This window comes from Lithobates pipiens, unplaced genomic scaffold (assembly GCF_037356315.1).
Source record: "Lithobates pipiens isolate NorthernLeopardFrog02 unplaced genomic scaffold, aLitPip1_a1.2 Scaffold_16, whole genome shotgun sequence".
Classification (NCBI taxonomy): domain Eukaryota; kingdom Metazoa; phylum Chordata; class Amphibia; order Anura; family Ranidae; genus Lithobates; species Lithobates pipiens.
In genome coordinates, this window is record NW_027507748.1 from 35,158,599 (window position 1) to 35,171,645 (window position 13,047).

The window sequence follows — 13,047 nt, forward strand, 5'->3', positions numbered from 1 at the left end:
TGCGTTTGCCTCTGCGCGTGAGCTCGCTGGGAGGGGGGCGCTTAAAATCTTATTTTTTTCCTTTCTTATTTATTTTACATTTTATTTTTTATTTTTACACTGTCCTTTTAAAAGCAAAATTTTGGGTCATTTTTATTCCTATTTCTATTTATTATCCTGTTATATTTATTCATATTCCTTTTATATTTATTATCTCACATTTAAGAGGTCCTGTCATGCTTTTTGTCTATTACAAGGGATGTTTATATTCCTTGTAATAGACAAAAAGCATGACAGGACCTCTTAAATGTGAGATCAAAAAGACCTCAGATCTCATATTTACACTAAAATGCAATACAAAATAAATAAGTAAATAAATGTCTGTTTTTTTTTTTTTACAAAAAAAAATAAAAAATCCCCTTTAAGAGTAATTGGGCGGAAGTAACGTTTGACGTCGCTTCCACCCTTCAATGCTATGGAGCTGAGCGGGGGCCATCTTTTCCTCACTCGACATCCAGGCTGTGAGGGTAGCAGTAGCAGATGCGATTGTCTCCGGATCTGGCCTCTCCCGCCCCCGATAAAAGTGATCTTGCGGCGAATCCGCTGCAGAGACCTCTTTTATCTGAAAAAGGACCGCCGGCTGTTTTTAAAAACATCAGGGTTATGGCAGCTATCTGCTACCATAACAGGGGTATTTAGCGTCAAAGTACCAGCGTAAAACGGCGGCGGGCGGTCCTTAAAGAGGAAGTAAATCCTAATGGGTTTTACTTCCTCTTTATTTCCTTGCAAAGGTAAAGCATAATGGGCTACTATGCATCGCATAGTAGCCCAATATGTCACTTAACTGAAAACGAAGCCCGCGATGTCACCGCTGTCCCCGCTGTCTTGAAGCGTAAATCTTCACCCCTCTTCCTTCCAGGGTCACAGATTCCGGCTCTGTGACTGGCCTGGAGTCACGTAACGTCACTCCTGCGATTGCACGCGGGAGACCCGCGAGTCACGGCATGATCCCTTTAGAAACGGCACGACTGCGTTATTTTTAAAGTGCGCATGCGCCGGCGAAATTGGTGAGAGCGTGTATTGTAAATATCTCTTTAACCGTGCAGGTTTAGGAGATATTTCCAGCACCTACAGGTGAGCCTTAATGTAGGCTTACCTGTAGATAAAATTGGTTGTACAGAGTTTACAACCACTTTAAGTGGTTAAAGTACATGTTAGTGTGCTGTTTATAGACATAGGTGCATCAATTATTCTCATATATTATACAGTGATTATTAGTTCTGCCACTAGATGGCAGCATTACTTTTAATGCCTTCCTGATGTAATGTTCTTCTTCCTAGTGGCATTATATGGCTGTAATATACAGGAAATTCCTGTCTCTGTGTTCCTGTTGTTTGAAAACAAGAAGGGCCCAGCCATGTGTCCAGCACTCAGTTGGCAAGAGTTATAGGGGTACACAGCCTATTGCATTAGGGTGTATATGTATATATATATATATATATATATATATATATAGACATACTAGAGCTGCACAATTAATCGTTAAAAAATCGTGATCTCGATTCAACCCCCCTGACGATCTCTATTGCAGAGTTTGCTGATTCTTTCATATAACAAGTGGAGAGACTTATCTGCTCACTCAGCTGTCAAAAGAAAACATCTGGGCAGTCTGCCAAGTTTTTAAAACGAAACATTGTAACTAACTCTTCCTTCTTAGATCAAAGAGATAAACTTCTGTGTAAAAAAAAAAAAAAAAAAAATCCAGGCAGTCTGCCGAGTTTTTTTTAACAATGTGTAAATGCAGGAGGTTTAACCACTTAAAGTGATGGGCCAGCTGAATTTTTTTTTTTCAAAGTCAGCAGCTACAAACACTGTAGCTGTTGACTTTTAATAAGGACACTTACCTATCCAGCGAGCCCGCGATGTCAGCCCCCCGAGGCCGATCCGTCCATCGCTGCTGGCGCCTCCATCTTAACGAAGGGAAACAGGCAGTGGAGCCTTGCAGCTTCACTGCCCGTTTCCTACTGCGCATGCGCGAGTCGCGCTGCGCTTTGTGAATGGCCCCGTTGTTTTAAGGGATGCACACATGTCCCAGAAGGCAACGGGGCCCCTCGCCAAAGAGGAAGAAGCGCCGCGGAATAGGAAGAGGCAGATTAGGAAGACTGCCTAGCAACAGCGGTTTCAGGTAAGTTAAACATTTTTTTCATAATATTAATGCAATTTTTTTTTTTTTTAGGGTGGCCCTCCACTTTAAAGTCTAAATCTTTTTCTGACACTTGTTTCTTAAGTTAAAATCAATATTTTTTGCTAGAAAATTACTTGGAACCCCCATACATATTATATAATAATATGTATAATATATATTTTAGCAGAGACCCTGGGGAATAAAATGTCAATTGCTGCAATATTTTATGTCACACTGTATTTGCCCAGCGTTTTTCAAAAGCAATTTTTTGGGAAAAAAATTCACTTCAATGAATAAAAAAAAAATGAAACAGTAACGTTAGCCCAATTGTTTTGTTTTAATGTGAAAGATGATGTTACGGTGCGAGAATTGTGTCAGAATGGTGATCTATCTTCTAAGCAAAAAAAATTTGATTTTCATTTTAGCTAGAATCATGCAGCTCTAATGCCGCGTACACACGACCGGACTTTTCGAGGGACTAGGTCCGACAGTCTTTCCGACGGACTTTCGGCGGAGTTCCGACGGACTTTCGGCGGAGTTCCGACGGACTTGCCGAACTAAGGGACTTGGCCACACACAATCACACCAAAGTCCGACGGATTTGTACGTGATGACGTACGACTGGACTAGAATAAGGAAGTTCATAGCCAGTAGCCAATAGCTGCCCTAGCGTCAGTTTTTGTCCGTCGGACTAGCATACACACGAAGGAATTTCTCGGTCCAGCGGAGTTCCGGTGGAAAAATTTAAAACATGTTCTATTTCTAAAGTCCGCCGGATTTTTGGCAAGCAAAGGTCCGATGGAGCCCACAAAGGATCGAATTGTCTGACGGACTCGTTCCGTCGGACCTTTGCTGTCAAAAAGTCCGGTCATGTGTACGCGGCATAACACATACACTATATTGTCAGATGTATTGTGACGCCTGCCTTTACACACACATGAACTTTAATGGCATCCCAGTCTTAGTCTGTAGGGCTCTATATTGAGTTGGCCCACCCTTTTCAGCTATATCTGGGAAGGCCGTCCACAAGGTTTAGGAGTGAGTCTATGGGAATGTTTGACCATTCTTCCAGAAACATGTTTGTGAAGTCAGGCACTGATGTTGGATGAGAAGGTCTGGCTCGCAGTCTCTCTAATTCATCCCAAAGGTGTTCTATCGGGTTGAGGTCAGGAATCTGTGCAGGCCAGTCAAGTTCCTCCACCCCAAACTCGCTAATCCCTGTCTTCATGGACCTTGTTTTGTGCACTGGTGCGCAGTCAAGAGGATTTTTTAGGGGGGTATTTCTTCTTCCTCTTTATTTGACGGTCATCTTCACACTTGGGAGCTGGGGCAGAGGGTGAAGCAGGGGCGGATCCAGAGCCTAGTCTCGGGAGGGGCACTGCTAGAAAATATGTTTTTTTGGGGGCAATTTATCGGGGAAATGGCTGGTATTGTCGCTTCAATCATCACGGCACCATGGTTGTTATGGTGTCAGGATGATTGAAGCGCATTATTTCTATTATTACATTGTAATATAAAAATAAATGGTTCAACTCACCATAATGCAGAATCAGTGGGAGCCCTGAGGGTGTCACTTTCCACGTCACTTGCCACACACTGCACATTGTCACTTGTCACCAAATGCGTATTGTCACTTGCCACGTCACCTGCCACACATTGCGGATTGTCACTTGCCACATGTTGCAGATTGTCACTTGCCACGTCGCCTGCCACACATTGTGGATTGTCACTTGCCACGTCGCCTGCCACACATTGTGGATTGTCACTTGCCACTTAGCCTGAAACACATTTCGGATTGTCACTTGCCACATAGCCTGCCACACATTGCGGATTGCCACTTGCCAAGTAGCCTGCCACATATTGCGGATTGTCACTTGCCACGTAGCCTGCCACACATTGCGGATTGTCACTTGCCACGTAGCCTGCCACACATTGCGGATTGTCACTTGCCACGTAGCCTGCCACACATTGCGGATTGTCACTTGCCACGTAGCCTGCCACACATTGCGGATTGCCACTTGCCACTAAGCCTGCCACACATTGCAGATTGTCACTTGCCATGTCGCCTGCCACACGTTACGGATTGTCACTTGCCACGTCACCTGCCACACATTGCGGATTGTCACTTGCCACGTAGCCTGCCACATATTGCGGATTGTCACTTGCCAAGTAGCCTGCCACACATTGCGGATTGCCACTTGCCACTAAGCCTGCCACACGTTGTGGATTGTCACTTGCCATGTCACCTGCCACACGTTGTGGATTGTCACTTGCCATGTCACCTGCCACACGTTGCGGATTGTCACTTGCCATGTCACCTGCCACACGTTGCGGATTGTTCCCAGAGTGCAATTAGGCAGCAGAGAGATAATGTAATCTCTCTGCTGCCCACTGCTTCCCGCACAGTGAGGGCGGAACTGCAGAGATGCAGGGAAGTGAGAGATGACGTCATCCCCCTGCTCCCCATGCTTGAACACTGATCCGCCCATCTGTCCCAACCTCACCTGCCCGCGCTGTCACCCGCTGAGCTGCCCACTCGGAACAACACCAGCGGACCCGCTCGCGGGCTGTCAGACACGGAGCCGCCCGCCCAGAATGACACCTGCGGAACCGCCCGCGGGCTGTCACCCGTGGAGCCTCCCGCCCGGAACGACACCCGCGGAACCTCCCACGGGCTGTCACCCGCGGAGCTGACTGCCCGATCACCCGCATTCTCAGAGGGGGCAATTGCCCTGTTGCCCCCCCCCCCCTGGATCCGCCCCTGGGGTGAAGTCAGGCAACTGGAAATTTATTTTTATTCTGCTTTAAAGAAAAAAATAAAAGAAGAAAACTAGGTTATTTCACTGCAGCTCTAATCTTTCTTTAATCTTTTTTTTTGTTTAACCTTGAAATAAATAATTCTCACTATGTCAGTCTCCATTACATTTTCAGCTTTCTATTTTCTTGTTTTACTTAACACAAAACTAGCAGGGATGGATCCATAGTCTGCTTTTTCTGGGTATTTTATATTTGCCTATTGTATGTTGTTTTGGGACTATTTGTCACCTGTAGGCAATATTTATGCAGAAACAAAATCATATTAAAAAGTGACAATAAACTCTGGTTTAAAAAAATAAATATTCCGTTTAGGTTCATCTGAAAAACTGACAGGCGGAGCTGAACGGGCCGCCTTTTTGAAACAATGAAATTACCTCTGGGAGTGCCTCTCGGGATTCAGATATGGCCCTAACTTTATCCGATAGGTCCAACCCCTGTATCTCTATTACCGCATACACACGATCGGACATTCCGACAACAAAGTCCATGGGATTTTTTCCGACGGATGTTGGCTCAAACTTGTCTTGCATACACACGGTCACACAATGTTGTCGGAAATTGCGAACATCAAGAATGCGGTGATGTACATCACGTATGACAAGCAGAGAAAATTGAAGTCCAATAGCCAGTGTGGCTCTTCTGCTTGATTCCGAGCATGTGTGGAACTTTGTGTGTCAGAATTGTGTACACACGATCGGAAATTTCCGACAACGGATTTTGTTGTCGGAAAATTTGAGATCCAGATCTCAAATTTTGTGCCTCGGAAATTCCGATGGAAAATGTCCGATGGGGCCTACACACGGTCTAAATTTCTGACAAAAGGCTCCCATCGAACATTTTCCCTCTGAAAATCTGACCGCGTGTACGTGGCATTAGACTCCATTTACACCTGAGAAAACTGAAATCACGGCACAACATAAGATGCGTTTGCGATGCCCTTGTTTATTAATGGCACCCCAAACGAAAAAAAAAAACACAATGCCAAACGCTCCTGGCCCTGTGCCAAAATGTGATACATGAGCTACTTTAATGCGTTTTTGGAGCGAAGGGAGGCCTATTCAAATGAATGGTGCCGCTCCAAAAAGCGCCACAAAAACACATAAAAAACGTGGTGCAGCAGGTGTCAACCGAGCCTTAAATCAGTGTTTCTCAAGTCCAGCCTTCAAGGCGCCCCAACAGGTCATGTTTTCAGGATTTCAGCTGTGGTAATTACTAAGCCCTTGTACACACGGTCGGACATTCCGACGGAAAATGTCCAATCGGACCGCGTTGTCAGATAATCCGACCGCGTGTGGGCTCCATCGGACTGTTTCCGTCGGAATATCCGGCCGACCAAGTTTTCCAGCTTGGCTATAAAATTTTCCGACAACATGATCGACGGACAAAGTGCCACGCATGCTCAGATCAAATTCCTACACCAAAGCTATTGGCTACTAGCCTGAACATAGTCCCATCATAACGAAGTAACGTCATCACGTTCTGAACGATCGGATTTTCCGACAACTTTGTCCTACCGTGTGTATGCAACAGTTTCGGACGAAATCCGTCTGACAAAATCCGTCGGAAAAAATCCGACGGATTTGGTTGTCGGAATGTCCGACCGTGAGTACAAGGGCTAAGGCAGTGAAACTGATCAAATCACTTGTGCAAAATAATGGAAAGCCTGAAAACATGACCTGTTGGGGAGCCTTGAGGACTGGAGTTGAGAAACAATGCCTTAGATGGTGGCGCCCTCTTCTGTTTGTTTCCTATATGTCCATATATCGATGAGAGCATTCAAACATTCAAAGGTGGACAGGAACATCCAAAAGCCCAATATGGGCAATAACACTCAAACCTGCAATGTGGGTGGGAACAGCCAAACCTCCAAGATGGCAGAGACACTGATGCCTCCAAGCCGGAAGGAACACAGAAGGGAGGCAACTTGTAAACTTCCAAGGTGGGTGGGAATTTGTAAACTTGTTCGTTCTCCATGATCCCATTGTATGTAAGAACATAGCTATCCTTTCTTGCTCGCTCCTGAGATAGACTATGGAATGTGTAGTGTACACAGAGCAGAACACATGAAGATGTTCAAGGAGCTCATAGAGGGCCTTAAAAGGAGGCAGAAAAACACAGTATTCATGAAAAATAGATCACAGGGTCATTAAGTAGTAGATGTGCACGGATTATTTTATGGGGAATAATCTACAATAATATTATAGTATTACTTTAAGTGCAGATTAGACGAGTGACATTATTAGCATTCATTTCTGAAAATTTTCTGCAAAAATGTGAATATTTGGGTAAAATTTTGTGACAATTTTTGCCAAATTTGCCAAATTTAGTGAATTACAATGTTATCAAGGTAAAATTATAACTGAACTATACCCATTGGTTTAACTGTTACAAACTGTCAAGCCAGCAAATGGCTGGTGTCATAACTGATCACATGTAAAGCACCACGGAAGCTGCAGATTAAACAGAAGCCAAGATGGAATCTTCTTTGGCTGAAAAGGATAGAATGATTTAGCTCCGATTTAAGTTTTTTTTTTGTGGTCCTGCATGTTACTGAAGTTTTTTAGATCAAAAAGCACGCGAGGAGAACTGAAGTTCCTTTCAACTATTCATGACCTGTTCTTGTGCCAAATATTGGCCCCTCATTAGCCTTATTAAAGAGAAGTTCCACTTAAAAAAAAAAAAAATTACAAGTCAGCAGCTACAAATACTGCAGCTGCTGACTTTTAATAATTGGACACTTACCTGTCCCAGGGTCCAGCGATGCGGGTGAACGAAGCCCCGCTCATTCCCCCTCCGCTTGGTGGCGCCGGCATTGCAACTGTGGGCACCAGGCTGTGGCTTCACAACCAGACACCCACTGCGCAATGCGCGAGCGGCGTGGCGTGCCGTGATTGGCCGCGCAGTCATCTGGGACCTGTCATATGTCCCAGATGACTGACAGGGGGGAGGGGGCAGAGCTGAGCCCTTCCTGCACCGAGGGGAAGTGATGTCACCAGCCCAGGGACTGAAGGAGGCAGACTACAAGGGACCCCCTAGCAACAGCCATTTAGAGGTGAGTTAAAAAAAAATCCAAATGTTTTTTTTTTGTTTTTGTTTTTAGGAATTTTAATCATTTTTTTTTTTTGTGTGGAACACCACTTTAAGTAAAAAGAAAGAAAGTAAAGTAGAATTCAAAGTGACAATATCCAAATAACAGCTAAAAAGAGGAATAAACACAAATACAGAGAACATTAAATAAAACATGAAATACATCAAAGTATCTTAAACTATCACCACAGTGAATATACTCGTAGATATTTGTTTTAAGCAGCTCAGCGAGCAAAAAAGATTCCTTTTCAGCAAAATTGGTATTTTTGTGGCAAAATTAATCTTTGCTCATCTCTCGTGCACAACAATGTCAGTAAAGGTTGCTGTAGAAAAATAAATAATTGCAAAACATTCACAGTTATTCCTGCCGAGAGGGAACCGCAGTGTGCAGCCGTGCAAGCTGGAATACCGGCTTAATTGGAAGTGCACTGCTATTTTTCAGGAGAAATTCAAGACAAAATAAAAATTTTCTTCCTGGAGACTGCTTAGGCCCAATTAAAGCTGATCTTCTTCAGTAATTAGGAAATTGTACACTTGCAGTGCGCTCCTCCCTGCAGCGGTCAACTTCTCTTTAAGTCTAAAGGTGCCAGAATCAGGAGTAACACTTACCTTACTCAGGGCCGTTTTTAAGGCAGGGCAAAAGGGGCAGCTGCCCTGGGCCCTGTCATTGTTGTGGGGCCCAAAGCAGGTGCCTCATACTTTCCAACTATCCTGGTTTAAATTCCCTCGTCCCCTGAGGTTTTAGTCCTGTGCTGTGTCCCAATATCTCAGTGTGAAATTCTGCTACTAATGATGCCCAGCTCTGCCCTATTGTTGTGTACAGATGACTCACCTGCAGACCCTGTGTTTACATGTAAATTACCGGCATTCATATGTAAATAGTGGCGGCATTCATATGTAAATATCAGCAGCTGGCGGCATTTATATGTATATCATGCCCCCCTGAGGTCATATCCTCAGTAATCTCTAGCAACCAATCAACAAGCAGAAATCATGTGCTGTAACCTCTAGCAACTAATTAGTGGGCCGTAATGTGTGCTATAACCTTTAGCAACCAGTCAGTGAGCGGTAATGATACATTAACCTCTGGCAACCAATCACAATAGCTGCCTGATCTGATTCAGTAAACTGATTTTGAGTCTAACTGCTAATTATTGTATTGTATGTCTCAGAGTTTTGCCCAGGATCCAATCAATATTAAAGACGGCCCTAACCTTACTCCACACTCCAGCAAGCTCCCTCAATGTGTCCTGCACTGCCTCTTCCCTAATGCTCTCTGGGCCCTGGTTATACTCCTACTTCCTTCTCATACAGTGCAGGGTTATTGGCCTTGCATTGTATGTGCTGACAGCAGAGGGACACCTTCAGACTAGTCCTTCGGAGAGAAGAGGTGTACTGGGGCACTTAGACTTTCAAGGTGGATAGGGACAGATAGAGTAAGCCTTCATTGCAGGTTGGAACATCCATTCCCCCAAGGTGGGCAGTAACACCCATATTTCCAAGATAGGTGGGAACACTCAAAGCTTCAAGGTGGGCAGGAGCAACCAAACCTTCAAGATGACATGGGCACCCATGCCTACAAGCTGTCAGGAACACAGGTGGGTGGGAACTTTTAAACTTCCAAGGTGGATGGGAGCGCTCAACTTTCAAGGTAGACAGGAACATCCAAAAATCCAAGATGGTTAGGAACACTCAAGCATCTAGGGCTAGTTTGAACACCCATTCCTCTAAAGTGGACAGTAACACCCAAATTTCAGAGATGGGCAGAAACATTGAGGCCTGCAGTGTGAGTAGGAACACCCAAACCTCCAAGATGGCAGGGGCACCCACTTCTCCAAGCTGGCAGGGACACAGGTGGGTGGGAACTTGTTAAACTTTCAAGGTGGGTGGGAGCATTCAAACATTCAAGGTGGACAGGAACATCCAAAAACATAATATGGGCAGGAAGACTCAAACCTGCAATGTGGGCGGGAACAGCCAAACCTCCAAGATGGCAGAGGCACTGATGTTCAAGGTGGGAGCACAAAAACTTCCAAGGTGGACAGGCATGTCCAAAAATCCAAGGTGGTTAGGAACACTCAAGCATTTAGGGCTAGTGGAACACCCATTTCTCCGAGGTGGGCAGTGTTATATCCTCTGTGTTGTGAGAGACACAAGACTCTGGTCTGGAACAATGGAAATTTATTTCCAGTACTCAGTGTACACTGCAACATGCATCTCAGGACAGTACATCTTATTAGGCTGCTTACATGTGTCCAAGATGGCTACTATCCCCCTTGACCCTTGGCATCACTCCTGGGTGGAGCCAGCCTTAAAGTGGCAGTACATGTGGAACCCTTCAGGTATAACAGGCAGTAACACCCACACATCAAGGGCGGGCAGATACACCCTTTAAGGTGAGTGGGGACTCAAACCTCCAAGATATAGGGGAACACTTAAGGTTGGACAGAACCAAAGCCAAGAACTTTAGTAACAAGGTATTGGTAAGCCCAGATATGAGAAAATAATGATGTCTTAATTATGGTTGCACCGATACTGATTCTAGTATCATTATCGGTGCCAATACCGAGCATCTGCATAAGTACTTGTACTCATGTAAATGCTCCGATGCTTGCCCCGATACATGGGCAGCCTCAGAGATGATCGGTGCAGCAGTGGGTGGGGAGTTACAAGCACCGATCTCCCTGTATAGCTTTTCTGACAGCCGCTTCTCCTCCTCTCCCTCCCACAGCTGTCAGGGAGATCGGTGCTTGGAACTCCCCCCACCGCCGCACTATTCACCCTACAACTGTCCCCCACTGTGCTCCCCGATCCATTTTGTCCTCCGGGTCCCACTCTGTGTCCTCCGGGTCCCCTTGCGACCTCCCTAACTCTGTGTCCCCATGTCCCAGATCTTTTAGGATGGAGAGCGGAGAAAGGAGCTGGTATATAGGTCATTTACCGGCTTCTTCCTTTTCCAAATACACAGAGTCAGCGACTCGGTCTATTCACAACTGAGCATCATATACGGTATTTACGATGTTTCAGTTTATGAATGAAGAGGAGCCGCTATCTCCTGTCCATTCAACTTCAGTGCAGCTGAGGCTGCAGAGAAAGGGACTGTGGGAATCGGTGTCCTCAGTCCCTTCCCTGACTCAAAGGGGAGATCTCAACACAACGCCCCCCCCCCCCCCCCCAACAGGGCTGATTTAATTTAAAAAAAAGGACGCCCCCGGAAGAAGTCGGAAGTGACGAAACGCGAAAGGGCGTAACACACACCGGAAGTGACGTGTGCGTTCCATGCACCAAGTTTTGAACAACCAGGGTACCAGGAAGTAAACCAGTTTACAGAGCGGACGTCCGTGGTGACCGGAGGTTGTTCATTAGGCACAGTACACACTCTTAATGCGATTGTTTCTATTTTTATTTGGTACGCATATTTATTTATATGAGGGTTCTAATAAAGAAGTTTAAACAATATCACACTATGTTGGTATAATTTTGTTTCCTCTATGAAAAATATCGGACCTCCCATCTTTGAGACATCTAGCGGCCAAGGAGTATTTTGATTTTGATATAATGAAGGCTCATATTCTCTAGAATTTTTGGTGAGTGCACCCCCAAGGGGGGCTCTTATTTTGGAGCATGAAAGGTGGAACTTGAGGTGGAAGCTGGGTTTTATCTCTCTCCTTTTCACAAACTGGACTGTATCACCACTATTTCATGAGCACAAAAATGAATGGCATCTGAACAAGATTTTGCATGTTTGAGCGCTGCTATATATAAATAGTGGACTCTTGTTTTTAAGATTGGAGCTTTTTATATATTTTTATATTTTTATAATAATAATACATTTATAATAATTTTAATTATAAAAATCAAAGTTTGTTTGATTTTTGAAAGTTAAAAATAAAAATCTTTTTTTTTTTCTTACAGGTATTCTGTCCATGTCACTCTATTTGTATGAAGATACAGAAGGAAACGTTTACAAAAGACTGATTTTACAGTGTTATTCTTACAAACTAAATATTGTGGATTTTTTTTTTTTTTTTTGTGGATGCTTCAGTTCGCATTTTTAAAATAAAAAAAATAAAAAAATGAAAAAGAGAACTTTTTATGTCGGCAGAGAACCGCCTTGCTGCTACTGTCACCCCTGCTCCTAATTAATACCGAATATAAGACATGAAGAGCCAGTATAGGAGGAGGAAGCAGAAAAGAAGCCAGCTCTTGTCTCTGAGTAAAACATATGTTGGTTCTTCCTCAGACATATGGGTCTCTGTACCAAAGCTAATTAAGATGTTCTCACCGCCTAGCGCGCCATCAAACGTACGACACTTGCTAATCAAGCTTCCATATGAAGGACCAGAAATTTCTCTGTGTTTTTTTTTTTTTTTTTTTTTTTAGAAGGATAGGCTTATGTTACATCTGACATAACAGATTTTGCTGACGATAATTAAAAAAAAAAAACATAAAATGGCACACTGACAATAATAAAAAAAAAGTTTTCCTGTTTTTATTCTGGTGAACTTTCAGGTCATCTTTGTTGGTATCTGTCTTTTGGTGCCTTTTAATGAAAGCATATACTCAGAAATCAATACAAGTGTTTACTAAAATGGAACCTTTGGGATCAGTTTAACGGACAAATTCACTGTTGGTAAAGATGCCCTTCAGATATACCCACAGACCTGTTTCAAATGGCACTTGATGCATTGTGCTACATACACAAAAGATAAATGTATATGGGCTCTACCCCTCACCTAGCGTATCAGTAGAAGTATGGCCCTTCACAAAACAGTTTGGTTTTTTGGGCCATAAAATGAAACAAACCACATAACTTATCAAATATTAAATATGACAGCCCATATCCCAAGTCTAAAAAAAATATAAATATCTTTTTTCATTCTATTGAAATACATAGACTCTAAATAGACAACTAGACAAACAATGTTAAAATGCCCAACCATTGTTGCTGCCCAACCAGGCAAAATTGCTCCACCAAC

General features: G+C 43.8%; 1 protein-coding gene across 1 annotated transcript in view; it reads left to right on the plus strand.

The window, feature by feature from the left end:
* LOC143981699 (galactosylgalactosylxylosylprotein 3-beta-glucuronosyltransferase 1-like) overlaps positions 1-12,563 on the plus strand; it is a 223,231-nt gene extending 210,668 nt beyond the window's left edge. The window contains exon 6 of the mRNA XM_077479715.1: positions 11,984-12,563. The gene's annotated coding sequence lies outside the window, so the exon portion shown is untranslated. The remainder of the gene's footprint in view (positions 1-11,983) is intronic.
* The last annotated feature ends 484 nt before the right edge of the window (positions 12,564-13,047 follow it).